The sequence below is a fragment of the Danio rerio genome, chromosome 20 (genome assembly GCF_052040795.2).
Source record: "Danio rerio strain M-AB ecotype USA chromosome 20, GRCz13ab, whole genome shotgun sequence".
In the NCBI taxonomy this organism is placed as follows: Eukaryota; Metazoa; Chordata; class Actinopteri; order Cypriniformes; family Danionidae; genus Danio; species Danio rerio.
In genome coordinates, this window is record NC_141040.1 from 31,501,493 (window position 1) to 31,519,255 (window position 17,763).

A 17,763-nucleotide genomic window follows, 5' to 3' on the forward strand; every position below is an offset into this window, starting at 1 on the left:
CAGACGTGTGTACAGTATGTATAAGGTATAGACTGTCATATTGTATAGACCAATATCGATTGACAGGCGCGCATTACCATATCCTTATTTTGTTGTTTCATGTCCGCCATTTTCAGTATGTAAGTCAAAGTGATGTCACCAAAGGAACACCCTTGCCCTATTTTTTAGATGTTAGGGTCAATTGGCTCAACACAAGATTTACCACATGATCACTCCCATCAGCGCCATTGTTTGTTACTTTAGGTGGGTTTGCAAACATGTGTACTTTTCATTGCATCTTTCTTAAACTTCAGCCGTTTGCATTTCTTGCATTCACCAAAGCTCCATGTGATCTTAACTAGGTGCAGCTGAAAAGTGCAAACACGTTGCCTCAAGTGTGCGTCCCTCTTTTAAAAATAAAATAAAGAACTTACCTGCAGGTTGCACACCAAAAGCGCCTCTCACAGCGCCTTGCATTTTTGAATTCTAAACATAGGCTTCTATCAGGGTACACACAACGGCGCCTCAAGTCGCCGGCTGTCCGCGGCGTTCAGCCATGCCTCAGGACACTGTTCATATTTCTGCTGCGACACATAGCGCCATTTGAATAATTTAATTTAAAAACATGCAAATGTGCGCGTCTGGTTTGCTGTATAGCAGCTCTGAGTGGTGCATCCGGTGCCTCAGTCAATGTTAATTCACTGTATATGGTTATTAGTCTCGGTGTACAAGCTCGGAATTTAAACTAGCACACAGTTGGCTGTAAAACTATACAGAGACACAAATGATTTTGTACTCTCTGCTTGATCTGTGCCCGAGGCGTACATGTACGGCTGAATGCTGGTCCTCTCACTCATGTTGCTTCTCTCTGTCTGCCTGTCTGTTGCCAAACACAAAGCGGGATAGCTCTTGGCTCCGCCCCATTGTTATGTTGGGCGGGAAATCAAAACTAATTTTCATGTCAAGCCACACACACCCCTAAAACAAAGACATGTGTACACCCCCCCAAAATTACACTTTTTAACACATTATAATAAAAAAAATGTGAACTGTGTTTTGAACTGAACCTAAACTAGCACACTCAAAAGAACAGTAATATTAACATTAAATCTTTAAAAAGGGGTAGGTGCCCTTTAAGCAATACAAATAAAATTGTTTAATGAGAAGAAAAAGAGACAAAACAATCTATAAAATATATTCCTTTTTCCCCAGCACTTGAAATCCTGAGAAAAAAATTAAGCAACTGCTAAGAAGTCACGATAATGTAGATGCCTGACATTTTGTTTTGTGAAGTTTGTTTCTTTCCACCAGAATGTAACTTGCGACTACTTATCTCAGAATTCTGACCTTTTTCATTATAATTCTGAGTCAATGTGTCAGTAGTGTGAGTAAATTTCGCAGTTGTAAAACACAAAACTCTGACAAGCATTAGACGAGACATCTGTTTGATTAAAAAAAAAGATCTGAAACAAAATGAGGCACAATGTTGTGGTTGTAAAGCTGTGTGTCATATTTATAGCTGCATTTGTGTGACTAGATGAGGACATTGCTTCAATTAAACCTGCTTGTAATTATTGTTTCATTTGAGTTTGAATGAACTTGTGGCTAATTAAGCTCCCTTTACTTACATGGAGGTCAACTGATTGCCTTCATGATTTGGCCTTAATGTGTGGCGTAAATTAAATTGTAATTTGCTGCGTTTGTTGGCCAGCTTTATTATAAAAGATTGTCCTTTTCTTAAAATCAAGGTCTTGTGGTTGAGACTGATTCCTTTCAACTGGTATTTTTAATATTATTGTATATGAGGTTGTTTTTGTTAGTGGATCACATCACTTGAGATGGCATTCTGGACTCTCTTACTTTCTGTGAGACCTAATATGTATTAAATAATATGTGTGTATGCCAAAGCTTTCTTCACTCTTTGCTGTAAATTGAGGATAGGCCTTTGAGTTTGCAGTATTAAATCCATGGACGATTCCCACATTGAGCCATTTCTTGTTCCAGCCCATTTACCATGATAATGTATTTCGCATTGGAATGGAAAAAAGCTGCTCCGACTGAGGCCCACTGGGGTCCTCAAGAAATAAACATGCTTGGACAGACACAGAGGGAGAAAAATCCCTCAAACGGCTCCTGGGATCCTCAAGGTGGAAATGTGGCTCCATCTGAGTGAGCAAGGTCAAATCCCAATGTTGAATTCCTGCATTTTCTGCCTCAAGTTCATCTCTGCTGTGCATCTTTCCTCTGTGATATATTCATTTTTTTATTTTCCTTGTCCATGATTTATTATGGGTCGCCACAGTGGAATGAACCGCCAACTTCTCTGGCATGTTTTACGCAGTGGATGCTCTTTTGGCTGCAATATGGTATATTCATTTGTTCTTCATACTTTATTAGATGTGTTGTCCACATATGAACGAAGACAACAGAATATTTAGAAGCTCAACAGATTATCATTAATAGTATTAGAAACCTAATGATAGTGTAACCTAGCATTGATCTTTTTGATTTCTTTAAATGTCCACTAATGTGCCAAACATACCAAGTTAGTGGCTTTTTAATCATTAAAACCATTTTAAAGTCATTTTATCATCACCAATTACAGTTAATTCAAGCAATACTAAAATAGCTAAAAGTTGTTGTTGTTATTTTTCCCCTGATCCAGGAACATTTCTGTGGCCCAGGTTTTCAGAGTGGATTTACTGAGATAAAACTTCAGAACCTACAAAATTCCAAGCTTTGGTGTAAAATAAAATATTGCTGTTTTCTTCTCTTATTTTAATCTTTATTGTGAAGTAAAAAATACTGAGGGCAACTTTAACCTCAGAACTATAGCATAACAGTAAAAAAATCAGCAACTGTAACAGCTTTGTAAAATCAAGGCCATATTTCTGTGCCTGAGGTTAAATGTATGGACAGACTTCTCCTATGCCTCAGATATCAAACAGAGCCCTGGATCTAAGGCGAGTCTGTCACCATGCAGGGGTCTAGAGCATCACAGCCCTCTAAACCCAGGCATGAGCAGAAAAGAGATGGTCCAATGCCTCTTCGATCTCATAGTTCAAATGTACGCTCTCAGCAGGAGGTCTGTGAAGACATTTATGAAGTGTTTCTCCTTCCAGAAAGAATGCTTTGTTTCTCTTCAAAGACCTTGAAACCATGATATATTTATAAGACGTGGCGGATGGAAATGAGGGCTAAACTGTGACAGGAAAAGGATTGAGGACAATGTGGGAAGTGGCATGTGCTTTTTCCTTCCTAATGTTTTTCTTTTTTTGCTGTTGTCGGCCTCTGTGCAATGACATGTCTTCCTTTACTAATTGGAGTGCATTACTGAAGTACATTTCTTTACCTTAATCATCCAGAGAAAACATTATCTGTCAAACCTTCAGAACAGTAGATTAATGGTCTTGGTCTAGCTTTACTTTCTACTAGGCAATTCATATTTTATTTCTTGCACACAGAGCAAAAAGTACAGCACTGCTACTTTTTGTTAACAAATCACCCTCAAGTCGTTTTGAACCCTTAAATGGAAAGTTCACCCAATAAAGAAAATTTGCTGTAATAATGTTAGAAATAATGTTTCTTTGCACAAAAAAAAATTTTGTGTTAAGACCTCTGTATATTTTCAGGAGTCACAGATGTTCATTTTGTTTTGACTATATATTTTTGGATAGTTCAGGTAAAAAAAAAAAAAGGCACCTTATCATGGAGCCTGGTTTCTCTCTAGGTTTTTTTTTTTCCTTCACTTGATCAATTGGTGAACTTTGTTCCTCGCCACTGGCTTGCTGGGACTGCGCATTGGTGGATTTGCTCTTCAGTGTTTGGATTTCAGCAGAGAAAATTCAAGTAAACTGAATTGAAATGAACTAAACTGAACTCTAAAAACCGGACCAACACAGTTTCAGTGTACTAGAACTTCTATGTTAAGCTGCTTTGTCCATGCAGTCCACACTGTAAATGTGCTATGGAAGTAAAGATGAATTGAATGTACTTTGTGGAGACAGTAAATTACCTAATCTCATATTATGTGCCAGTCACCAGTCACATGTACACAATTTACACTTGATTGGCAATACAGCGGTACAGTGTTAGATGTTTCTATTTAGTAGTTTTGTTTTGTTCATTATTTGAAAAGAATAGTTTGTGTTTAAGACAAGATGTTTTGCAATAGTTTTTTTTAAGAAACCAACATTTGAATATGAACTGTGTGAAAATGACTTCAAGTGATATTGAGCAAACCTGAATATTATGTTTTTTATCCAGGCTTAGTCCATTTACTTTGAATGTATTAACATTGTTTGTAGATAAATAGATGTATATATATATATATATTTTTTTTTTTATATATATATATATGGTCAGCACTGTTGCCTCACAGCAAGAAGGTCACTAGTTCCAGCTAAGCCAGTTGGCATTTCTGTTTGTCCAAAGACTTGCTCTAGAAGTGAATTGAATAAAATAAAAAATTGCCATGTATGAGTGCATGTGTGTGAATGAAAGCGTATGGGTGTTTCACAGTACTGGGTTGAAGCTGGAAAAGCATCCTCTGTGTATAACATATGCTGGAATAGTTGGGAGTTCATTCCACTGTGGCGACCCCTGATGAATAAGTGACTAAGCAGAAGGAAAATTATTAAATGAACATTTTTGAATGAAAACAAGTGCATTCATCTTGCAGAGCTGAGTCAGATGATTGCTAAAATGAGCCTAAATTAACTTTTTTAACTTACTAGTGAAGAAAATTGTATTAAAAAACACTATTTCATAACTGCCACAGAGGGTGTGAACAAATCATAGTGAAATGTACAAGATAAAATGTAAAATAAAATAGCTAGCAGACAGAAATAGAAGTAACATAAACGTGAAAAAGCTATGAACTACCATAAGATTGCATTGGAACTCCCATACTGTGACCTTTAGCCCTTCAGTTGAGATCATCCGTTGCTTTAGATCATTGCTATTGACAAAGCTGGCTAATTCAAGATGAAAGACATTTGCACTATTGAATTTCTTTTGTCTTTTCGTGGCAATGTTTGCATCTAAAAAATAGAGTAACTGTAAGATAAGGAAATGACTTGACTGGCAGCAGTCTCGGTACAGCAGGAAAAATCGATGAAGCTTTGCTGTTCAGAGCGTTGCTGTGAATGACAAGAAGCTATTTTTTGATTAGACCTCGTACACTGTTGCTGACTTTGAAGAGACATGACCCAAATATGGCATGAGGGTGAGCAAATATATGATTAGAAATGACAGCTTTAAGAAGCAGCTGTAGAGTCTTATAGGTATACCACTCAGTCTCCTTCACGCTCGGCTGTCTCAACACCGTATTGATTTGGGGACTCCTCTTAAGTCATCATTATCCATGGTAAATGACTCGGTCACTGGGTGCATTTTACAATGAAACCGTGAATGATATTTGACCTTACTTTGCTACAATTCTGCCGTGAGAAACTTTAGTACAGTTCCACGTTACCAGTGACATCCTGCATTTATTATAATCTCAGTAATGCCAGTCTAAGCGACTCAACCCTGAAAAACGCAAAAATTCTGCTGTATAGGCATTGATTCTGCTCTCGTAGCGTGACCCAAACAGCTCCAGTCTCGTTTTGTTTGTCTCTATATTGCCTCAGAAGTCACTCTACTGGGCATAAAGGAGCTGTGACTGAGAAGATAAGGCAACCATTACTTGCCACGTTCCACCGAGCAACAAGGCTTTTGCATTCAGGACACGGCTGGCCATCCATCCAACCGTCCTTTTCGCCTGATGTTGTGCTGAAATAGATTCCCCTGTCTCCATCCCCCTGCACCTCAATTATCTACTGCGAGGAGGACGGTGCCGATGAAAAGAGAGAAGAGAAAAGCGGAGTTTTCATACACACTCTCCCCTGAAAGATTCAGCTGCCGCTTTGAGCTTGGATCAATCCTGGCTGCTCTCCATGTCTCTCAGACAGCATGTTCTCACGTAGGGCAGGCCTGTCAATTGCCAAGACAGCTTTGGTGAGGCTTGCATGTGATGCCCAACTGTAGCGTGAGCAAATGATTTGAAGAGAAAAGAAGAAATAATTGATGAAACTATTGAGGTACCTCTGTATAAAGCCTGGGCTCTAAATTAGTAACCTTCTGACATACAATGGCTCTGAAGAGCATTTGCAGAGGGTGAAGCCGAGGTTAAAAATAAATGAATGCAATTGAAACAAGTTCACTTTTTGTCTACATGTAATGGTGCTCTGCACCAAATAAAAGTCTGCTTTCAATAGATCTGTTTTAAATTTTATTTAATAAAACTAATTATGAGAACAATTAAAATGAAATGGCAACGACCAGGTTTTAGGATTCTAAAACTTTTAAAACGGCATCTAACGTTTAAAAGCATAGGCAAAAAGTACACCTTCTATTTGACCAAACATTATCTGTACCTCACATGTATGAACTTTGGGCAGATGTTTTAGTTTTTTTTTTTTTTTTATATTGTCTGCAAATGCATTGGGTACAGTATGTATGTATGTGTGTATGTACAGGATGTATGTATGTGTTTATTTATATTTTACAGGTTCGGTTTGTTTAAACTACACATGTAAACACACTGCAACAGGAGCATGAGAGCATTAAGAGTGTTTTCACACCTGCCTTATTTAGTTCAGTTGAATCGCACAACAGTTAATTTTCCCTCTTTGTGCAGTTTGTTTGGGCAGATGTGAAAGTAGCAAACGCACTCAAGTGGGTACCAAAAGCGGACCAAAAAAAACCTTGAAGAGGTGGTTTCGGTACGCTTTCAAACGAACACTGGTGTGGTTCATTTTTGGTGAGAACATGATCCGAACTAGAACAGACCCAACCCCAAAAAGTACTGTGCCTTTTGGACTAATTTAGCTTCCATAGTCCGATGTGCTGTGCATTATGGAATGTGGAGGAAAAATATTTGTTGACAAAAATTTTAAACAAAAAAATTACCTGATGGATCGTTGGTAATATTTCCGGAAGATCCATGTCACAGTTTAGCAAAATTAATTCACGCCTCCTCCTGAAATGACTTGTAATGTGCCTTCATCGTTTGCAATACATTAAAACATTATTTTCCAGCCACATCTGCGCTTTATTCTCAAAATGTATAGTTTGCCTAAAATGTTGTATACAAACTATATAGTATAGTATGACCAGGGATACAATCAGCCAGCGCAGTCATCCCTCCACAGTTAAAAGCAAAATTTTGTGTCTGCCGGTTTGTTTACTTGCAAGAGTTCCATTGGCATTTACTTCCACATTAATTCTGACCAATCGAAAAGCCTTTTAGGAAATACTTTCAACAGCATCTGGCCAATGAGTGACACGTATTTTGTCATATGACAGCATTTTGGTTCCTTCAACTGGTTTGGACCAAAGCAATCAGTGTGGTGTGAAAAGGACCCAAAAACAACAGAAAAATGCTACAATGTGTCATTTGCTGCCCTTAGTTCAGACTAAATAAACCAAACCACAGATGTGAAAGCACCCTAATATTTATAACCCTTCCAAATAAGGTAAATAGAGAGCTTTTCATTCTATTCATTCTACTTTTCATCTAGGGTCCTAAGTGTAACATCATTACATTAAAGTCATTTATGGAGAATTATTTCACTTACCTAAGCCACATACCTTATACTGTATGTAGTTATTAGATAACAATTTAAACATAATGTATCAATTCATTCAACAATAGCATCTGGATGCAGCCTTGATGATGCAAGATGAGATTGCATATATCAGTGATGCGATGTTAGACACAATGCACTCAATGGAGCTAGTGATGTTACTGTGATGGTAGAATTAATGTTAGGTGAGGGTATGAAAAAGCATTAGATGCAGCTCAGACTGAACTGCACCAGGTCTCACTGCACCCCTCTCACATTCTATGGCAACTTTTAGAGGAGCCAAAAAAAATTGCAATGACTTTTAGACCTTCTTCTATGTGTTATCAAGTGTACAATTACTGTTTGAGTACACTGCATTAAAATGGTGACATAAACTAAACAGTATGTACGGATTAACTTGACAAAAAAAAATCTGATTTTGAGAAAAGCTGATTTAAAAGCAGGGAAAGAAATACCTTGTTGTACCTGTACAGTTGATATAAAATACACACACATGCATAATATAATAGACTGTGTTTTAGCTCTGAGCATGGTATGTGCTTTTAGAGTGAGTCAGTGAACATTACATTTACAAATGCAGCAGCTGCCCCATACCGTTGCTCCAATACCGAATCATACAATACCAATGTGGCCCTCACACAATCTCAGGCGTTTGTTTTCATGCCCTGTCAGTTTATATGAAGCAGAGGTGCTTTGATGCACTGGAAGTTTAGAGGTGCTTGAATTATGTATGTCATGTATATTATATACAGTATGCCCACAAGTGTGAGGATCGATCTGTTGTTGTTTTTTTTCTCATACTTGTGTTTGAGGGTATTTTAGAATGCGTGAATCCGTTAGGTAAAAACATGTTAGTGCAGAATACAGCATATTGCCACTGGTGGGCTGGTTTCAGAATTGGATTGTGAATGCTTTTAACATGCCATTTCAGCTCTGGAATTTGAAAATGAGCCAAAATAGGACACATTCAAATAAGTGTCATTTTTACTGATACATTTTATACACAATTCATTTTATTATAATTAGCATATAGCACTAAAATTGTAAATGTAAAAAATGCAGCACATTTCACATCCTAAACTTTTAACTCTTTAATCATTCACTTATACCTTCCACTTGTTCCAAACCGGTTTGCTTTTCTTTTTTCTGTTGAATAATAAAGATGATATTTTTAACAGAACTCATGGAAATACATGCTTCAGCCTACTTTTGTGAAAAACAAAACACACTTCAACAAACTGTACTGTATGTTTGACTACAGTTTCAAAGTAAAATGAATGCCTAGGGGTCAGTATGATGCCAACAATGTTTTTTTCCCTTTCATACTACTTCTATTTGCAGCGATATATTATTAACAAATATGGGAAAAAATGATAAAATTTTATCCATTTCAATGTAATGTCAAGGTAAAACCGCATGGTCACACGACACCTTTCTCTAACATTTGCATTTGAAAACACCAGTGGTTGGGTTTATGTTAGTGGTTTGCTGGTCTAGGTCAGGGATTCACAAACTTTTAAGCCCGCGACCCCTTAAAATAACAATGCCAGTGACTCGCGTCCCTAAAATTAGGTGGTTATACATATGCACACGTTGCTCATGCAACAATAAGTCTATAAACTCGAGCATATATAAATACGACAACACAAAAACTGCAACAGTCTAACAGCCATTTTACTTTTATAGTCATTTATTAATTTGTTTAATTAATATTAACCTGGGAAGCATGGTGGCGCAGTGGGTAGCATAACCGCCTCACAGCAAGAAGGTCACTGGTTCAAACCCTGGCTGGGTCATTTGGCATTTCTGTGTGGAGTTTGTATGTTCTCCTCATGTTCTTGTGGGTTTTCTCCGGATGCTCCGGTTTCCCCCACAGTCTAAAAACATGCAGTACAGGTGAATTGAATAAGCAAAATTGGCTGTAGTGTGTCTGTATGAATGCAGGAGTATATAGGTGTTTCCCAGTGTTGGGTTGCAGCTGGAAGAGCATCCGCTGTGTAAAACATATGCTGGATAAGTTGGCGGTTCATTCTGCTGTGGTGACCCCAGATTAATAAAGGGACTAAGCTGAAAGAAAATAAATGAATTAATAACATTAACCTCAACTAAAGAGACTGGTGGACACAATGTTTTTAGCACAAGTCTATTATTGGTTTAATTTCGGAGACACTTAATCAGAGATCTTTCTCAATATTCAGTTGTGGCCTGTATTTATTTGTAATGTAATTGATTGCCATAAAGGTTCCAAAAAGTTAAACCTGGTGTTATAAAATTATTAAAAAAATATTATTTTTATTTTCTGTGTTGGTTAGGGTTAAAGTATCGTAATTCTAATAGTTTAATAAAATTTATTTGACTTTTGAAATCACCAAGTGAACCCCTGTCATTGTCCCGTGACCCCCCGTGACCACTGGTCAAGATGATCTCTACTACAAGCCTACAAGGACATGTATTTGAAACGTTCAAAATGTACCCTAATGTATTTCATATTACACACACACACACACACACACACACACACACACACACACACACACACACACACACACACAGCAACAAACAAGCCGACCGTTCTGCTTTATTCGGAAGTTTCTTCCCACGCCGCAGAACTCTCCGGGGTACAGCGTGGGAATGCAGACCTTCACACCGGACCTCCAGGAACAAGTTTGGTGATACCTGTTCTAGTGGATTTGTCATCTGAAATGTGCAACAAACTGTACCCAGATTTTGTGTTTTGCAAAATGTGGCTGACGCACATATTTGAGCCTGATCTCTTGAGGTAATATAACTATTTTTAATTTTGTGGCTAATACATGCAAATTCAGATGAGTTCAGTCATTTGAAATTTACGATTTTTAAAACGAGACATGACACCCAACCTCACCCCTAAACACAGCCGTTGTTGGGAGATGAGCAAATCGGGCTAAAACGTACAAATAAGATCCTACTTATTCATATCAATTAGCCACTAAATTAAAAAATTACAAATTTGCTTGAGATGGTGTTGGATTGTCCAGTAAATCAGGGTTGGATATTTTGATGAACCTTTTAAAACCAGTAACCATTAATAAATAGGGGAAATTATTTTTGGTGAACTGTCTCTTTAACTTTAATGTCTTTGAGGATAACCCTAATATTCAAAATTAGGAAAATTTAATTGTGCTAGGTCTGATTTATTTTATTTTATTATATTTTATTCATGTGTTCTCATGTACTGATTCCAAAACAAACAAGACTATATTTCATTTTAAAACTAATTATTAGATTTATTTGTCTGTAAGTTTTTGGCTGCCTATATATACTGTGGCACTTCACATACTTTTAGCTTCAGCCTAGCCTAGAAAATATTGTTCAAATATAATAAAGAATAATGAAAAATATAATAAAGCATCCAATGGCCACATTACCTCTTGCCCTTCATGTCTTAAGTTTAGCCTGCAGCCCAGCTTAATTTACTGTCAGATAATTACAAACTTGAACCGAAGTCCAGGATTGATTTGTTTGCTTTAATTTACCAGCTCTTCTGTAATTACATTCTGCATAAATACCTGCCATTGGCACATGCGTTTCCATTATGTTCAGGCTTGAATGATTTTAATTCCTTTAGTCTGTGTGTTCATGGGTGGATCACGTTCAGGATTTGTGCATGTGTCGTGGTCAGAATGACATTGGTCATTTAACTCAAGGTAGTGAGTTAAATTAAGGTGACACAATGACTCTTTGTGGCCAGGAAGAGGTTAATAGAATGTGATGTCTGGTGTAAGTTCCTGCCAATGTCTATTGTAATGTCGGGGCATGTTTCATTATGTGGGTTAATGCCACACAATGAAATATTATTCGATGATAACACTAAATATGAATTGTGATAGTGTTTTTACATTCTATTGGATGTTATGAAGCTTATAGATGAAATAACTTCTAAAACCTTAAGTTATATGACTATGACTTCTCATTGAAAACAGAGCGAAACCTTTTCCTGAATGATGTTAAAGTGGTTTCAACATACTCAAGCTCCCTTAATTAAAACACACATTCAGCTAGCATACAACAATGAAAAAATAACAAGAAAAAAAATGCTTATATTAAGTATAGATTTGAGTTAAATGTTGTTTTATTATTATTTGTTTATTTATTTATTTTGTTTTATGTTTTTTATGTCATAAAGGTCTGACAACATTTCTTTCCAATTAAAAAAAAATAGAGATTTTATCAAATACAGATCAAATACTGGTTTCTTAACTCGTTTGAAGTAAATACATTGGTATTGTGTATTAGTATTTGCTGTACACTGTAAAAAATTTCCAGGTTTTCACAACAAGTTACTGTAATTTTTCACAGTAAATTACATTAGTATCCCTTCACAGTATTTAACTGAAAAATTCACAGTAATATGTTGTATTCATAATTTTATTGTGAAATTACGGCAGGTAGCATGATTACAGCAAATTACTGTGAAAAGGGCTATATCTTTTGCACGTTAGTTATAGAAATTCAAACCTTTTTTAATTCAACGTAGAAATTAATACAAATGAATTTTTAACAGATAATAACAGAATGTTATAGCCCCCAAAACGATTTGGTTACCAACATCTTTTTGGTTGTACTGCACCTTTATTTAATTTTATACAGAATAGGAAATAATATTTAATGAACATAACTGTGTGCTTAGCCAAAACACAATAAACTGGAATAAAAAGTAATTAATTAATGAAACCAAAGACTGTTAAACAGCCAACAATTATTTCAATGTCAGGGTAAATGTCTGCTTTAGACGGTTTCATGAGTATTGGGCACCTGTCATCGCCTGGAAGTCACTAATCTTTAATTTAGAATTAAATATATATATATAATTTTTTTTATCTATATAAATAAACCACAGATTAGAGTTTTAAACAACTACATTCTAGCATGAAAAACAGTTAAAACTTCATTTTCGGACGCATATAGAGCCATCGAAGACGGGGCAATTGTCCCAATGTCTAGCCTGAAGACAGGCGCCTCTCGGCGGATACATGAGTAATGAGCGCCGTTACCGCCTGTAGGTCATAGATCTCCGCTACCGGCAAAACACACTTAAAATTACACACAATCTTTACTAACAATCCACAGATTTGAGTTTTGAAGAACTACATTCTCGCATGAAAAAGTGTTAAAACTTTATTTCATTACATATTACAAGCAATATTTATAATATTATATGCCTTCTCATCCACCATTACAGCTTGATGCAGCTTGGTGCAAAATGAATCCTGGGAGGAAAAAATAATAATTCTCAATACACTCCAAACGAACTTTATCCTTATTGTTAAAATCAGAGATATGTAATATTTTGAATGGCGAAGAAAATAATTAACTTTATATTTCAATCAATATATTACTTTTGCACTGCTTCGGTTCAGGACTCGTGTGAAATTGAATCAGATTCAGATATTTTATCAGACGTGTTCATGAGCTCATAGTCATCAACAAGCAATTCGTGTACAAGCAGTACACGAACCAAGCAATATGATGAAATATTAATGAATTATATGTTTGCGTCTTACAATATTATACAAAACGGAATCGTTTTCAGGCGAATTCGATTCTTTACTGTTCACTTAAAGGAGCCGAATTCGACGCTTTACAGTTCACTTAAAGGAGCCGATTCATTTAACAGAACTGACTCGACCGCAAACAATCGCCCTCACCACAGACAACGCCTGCCTCGTCTCTTCACCCAACTGACTCATCCTCGGTAAGTGTTAAAATATGACTTTTGTCCGTTAAATGATTGTTGTATGTGTATTTCTGTATAGTGCATGTCATTTAACAGGAATTTACCGAGTACTTCAGTTGTACTCGCACGTACAGGGTTTAAGCGCGCCTTTTTTTAAAACAAGAAATTAACGACGCCAGATGGTGCTTGTAGTGTTTTCTGAGGTATTAGCATAACGTTAACGTTAGTTCCTGAAAAAAGAAAGGGAATTTTCTTTAATTAACTTCTTGTTAACTGCATTTTCTGTTTCAGTACAATGAAGTAAAGGTGAAATTACTAAAGTTAAGGTAAGCTCTGACCTTCACTTAAGTTAACGTTACGTTTAGTCACCATCATGTACGTTAATTTTGTTCACTGTAACGTTAACGTTAAGTTAGTTAAATAAACTAAACTCATTATGAAACAAGTCTTAACTGTTTTATTAAATGAGGCTTATAATACAATTCAGTTGTATTCTTTTAAACTAACACTAACACAGTACATATTGTATATTTCTCACTGGTGTTAATGCAATGCTAACATTTACTAATGAGAACTAATTGTATATTGTCACTAACTGTAGATTTTATTTTTTGGTGTTCAGGTGTACCTGATAATAGCTGAAGTGTGAGGTGAGTGTAAATTCTGAGCACACAAATATAACCTAAATTCATTATCACAATCTAAACCTATATATATATATATATATATATATATATATATATATATATATATATATGTGTGTATATATATATATATATATATATATATATATATATATATATATATATATATGAGTATGTGTGTGCGTGTGTTAGGTTGAGTCTTATTCTACTCTTATTATATTCATATTTTTTTGCAGCCATTGATGTTGAAACACTGATGCTACCAATCACCCCTCGCTTGATTATTAAAGGTAATGTTGATGCCTTCCTCATTTTTATTAGATTTTTAAATGTCAGGTTTTTCACAGATTTGTTGTGAGCAGTTTCTTGTACAAACTCTTTTTCTTCTTCCAGAAGTTCCACCAGTACCTCCAGTAGTAGTAAATATTAGACAAAGATTTTTTTAAACTATAGTTTTTATTTTTATTAGCAATTTTACTGGGCATGTGTGTTTGTTTGCTTGGTTTTTAATAGGCAGAGCATGGAATGTCAACTGTGTTTCTACAAAAAAATGTAATTATTCACAAACACCTCTAATTTAGTCCTTCTTTCCCCCTTTTAGTCTTATTCCTTGGACTCGGAGGGTCGAGTGGTCAAGGGACCTCACCTGGATTTCACAACTGACTTTGGATCTGGTCTGAAACTGAAGTATGCTGAAGATGCCTTTTGCACTCTGGAATTTAAGGTAATGTCTACAATAAATATTGTAACTGAGGGCTTGTTTTGGGGGGGGGTTAAACAAGGAATGTATAGGAGCACAAGTCATGACTCCCCTTGTCCCCTTGTTATAAAGGGCCGTGTTGCAGACACAATTTGTTTGTCTGTGCTGGAGACCAGAGGGGAAGCTGTCTTTAAAAGGATGGGGCTCTTATACCATATGTGAAGTTACCTATTCAGGTGAGTGGATTACATGCAAGTCATTGCAAATGCATAAATAGTGGGAAATTTTTACTGGGCAGCACAAATTAAGTGAAACTCAAAAAACGTTGAAAAATATTTGGAATATTTGCAAAAAACTTGATTGAAATGAATACAACACAAGTGCTGTATCACTTCAATCAAGTTTTTTTTTAAGTCACAGCAAAATTTTCCTAATATTTAAATCATGAAAAATTAGCTTGATGCAAGAAACATCCTGCTAGTATTCAAGAGCAAGTACTGTGATGCATGTGTTAACTTTGCAGTAAGTGTGAACCCAGCATTAGATTATAGTCTGTAAACAGAAGGTGTAAATCAAATCAACTGTTTTAAAATGCTCTGCCTAGGTCATTAAAACCACTATTTGTTGTTGGACTGTTCTTGATTGTGTGTTTGTGATGGAAATGTTTTTCAGATGTTTTTGTTTAAATGATTGCAGTTTGACTGAGCTACAGTATTGTCAGCATGTTCAAACTGAGCTAACAGTAATTTTGCTCTCTAGTGCAGCAGTAGTGTCCCAGTAGTGTTGTATGAAGCTAACTGTTTGTCTGCCCTTTTGCTTATAGGTGCTTTTTGGGCACCAGTTTGGAGATGGAAGACAGACGAAGTCAAAGAAGCAGAGAAGACACATCAACCAGCAAGTGTGTAAAATTATCAGGAAAATGATTGACCTTGAATAGACGACTGCCTAATTTAGCAAGAAGTTTTGTCTCTCTCTCTCTCATGTGTGTGTGTGTGTGTATATATATGTATGTATATATATATATATATATATATATATATATATATATATATATATATATATATATATATATATATATATATATATATATATATATAAAATGAGAGAGAGAGAGAGCGCACTCTGAAGCACTGCTTTTTATATTTATGCTACATATGATGTCAGATTTTTTTGTTCTTATGTTATAGTATTCTTTGAGGCTTCACCTTCACCTTTTGAAAGTTTTCTGAAATGTTTACACAGATGTCATTAAGCTGTTAAATAAATCTGTAAAATGTATGTGTGTTTGTTTTTATTTTGATTTTAGAGTCTTCTCAGATCACCCAAAAATGAAGATTCTGTCGTCATTTACGCATCCTCAGGTTTTTTGGACACAAAGAGGAATATTTGATATTTTTATTCCTGTGTTTAACAAAAAAAAATCATTTTTAACAGAGCTGGAACAACCTGAGGGTGAGTAAATCAAGATAGAATTTTCATTTTTGTGTGACCTAAAATTGCTTTGAAATTTTACAGCACCAAACTGTTAAATTACAGTAATCCGGGATATAACTGTAACTTTGCAGTTAAATCAGGTATTTAAACTGCAACCTACTGCTAAATCACAGTAATCGTTTTGCAAATTCACAGTAAAATATAGTTAATTCTACAAGATAATACTGTGAAATTACAGTAACGGACTTTATTATCTACTGTAAAGTTACAATATATGGTTGTAATTTCACAATAATTTAATGTGACAAAACCACAGTAAATTACTGTGAACTACCTCACAATAATTTACTGTGAATTTACATACAGTAATTTACTGTGAAAGTAATGCAATTATTAGCCAGTAATTTACTGTGAATTTAAGGTCAAATTTTTTACAGTGTATTAGTATTTTTAAAATACATTTAATAAATTAAATTCTGAAAATTGTTTATTTAATTTATTGATTGTCATCAACAGTTTACAGATTAAAACAAAAAAGTGAATTCAGACACAGTAAAGTATAAATTTCACATTGACATTCAGATAAGTATAAATCATAAATGCACAGAAACTAATTATTTTAGTTGCTGGATGGGGAGTTTGTTCATATGAAAGCTTAATTCAGCCTAACAGACAGAGCATGTGAAGGTAATAATGCAAACTGGACCGGAGCAAGCTGATGTAATGATAATGACACAAGGAGTAATTGGATGGCAGAATCTAATCAAAGTCCTTTTCTTATAAACTATTGCGGTGCGTGTATGAAAAAATCTGACCCCTGGGTTAAAAAGAAATGCCAATATCTATTCCCATGGAAGTCTCTTCAAAGCCAGTCATTGGAAATATGATTTACCACTGATTAATCCGGTATAATGGTGTTACTAGATAATCAGCATCTGTCTAGGAAGTGGCATGTTTAATTATTATGTCCACATGGTTTTTTCTCTTAACTTTGACATTACACAGGAAAAGGCAACGTATTTCTTTTGCTTGTCGGTTTCTATTCCTGCTTTTGAATGTAGTATAATGAGTCCAAGGATCTCCTTCATTTACTTTGATATTAAATATTCTCAGTGTTTTCATACTGAACATGTCTCGTATTCCTGGCAAGGTTAATTTGGTGTAATTAATTCACCTCTCAGTGAAACAGATCATGTAGTCCAAAGACAGTAATGAGGTTAGGTTGTGCTGATTGCTGCTGGCTGGAGCAGTTTACTAATTGCATTGCACCATCCGGCTGTGTTTCCTCTGTCTCTGCTGACAGTAAGTCTGACTGTTTACACAAACAGTTTAAGATGATGTTGTGGTTGCTGAGGTAATAATTAGCTACATTATTGTCCATTAAATCTTGATTTCACTAAAGGGGTTTATTTATTTTTGATGTTTTACAAAATGTTTTATTTAATATACTAATTTATACAGACTATTCTTTAGTGTTATCAAATTACAATGTATTGTAACATAATATCTCCTTTCACATATAAGCCACATTTCCACTTTGCCAAGTCAAAAGCAAGCAAGTGTGTCTGCTAGACATGTTTTTATTATCAGTTTTGATTGGGTGCTTGGTCAACAGGGGTTTTTAAACCTGCAAAATACCTTGGTCCAAAGTAGGCTTGA

General features: G+C 35.5%; 2 long non-coding RNA genes across 2 annotated transcripts; both read left to right on the top strand.

Moving 5' to 3' along the window:
- Nucleotides 1-13,298: 13,298 nt before the first annotated feature.
- On the top strand, nt 13,299-14,344 carry LOC147839356 (uncharacterized). Its single transcript, XR_015518480.1, has 4 exons — nt 13,299-13,344; nt 13,618-13,652; nt 13,949-13,976; nt 14,207-14,344. It is a non-coding gene; the product is annotated as an uncharacterized LOC147839356 (long non-coding RNA).
- Nucleotides 14,345-14,561: 217 nt separating this feature from the next.
- Nucleotides 14,562-15,631, top strand: LOC147839357 (uncharacterized). The gene is made up of 3 exons (XR_015518474.1): nt 14,562-14,694; nt 14,803-14,906; nt 15,494-15,631. It is a non-coding gene; the product is annotated as an uncharacterized LOC147839357 (long non-coding RNA).
- Nucleotides 15,632-17,763: the final 2,132 nt, after the last annotated feature.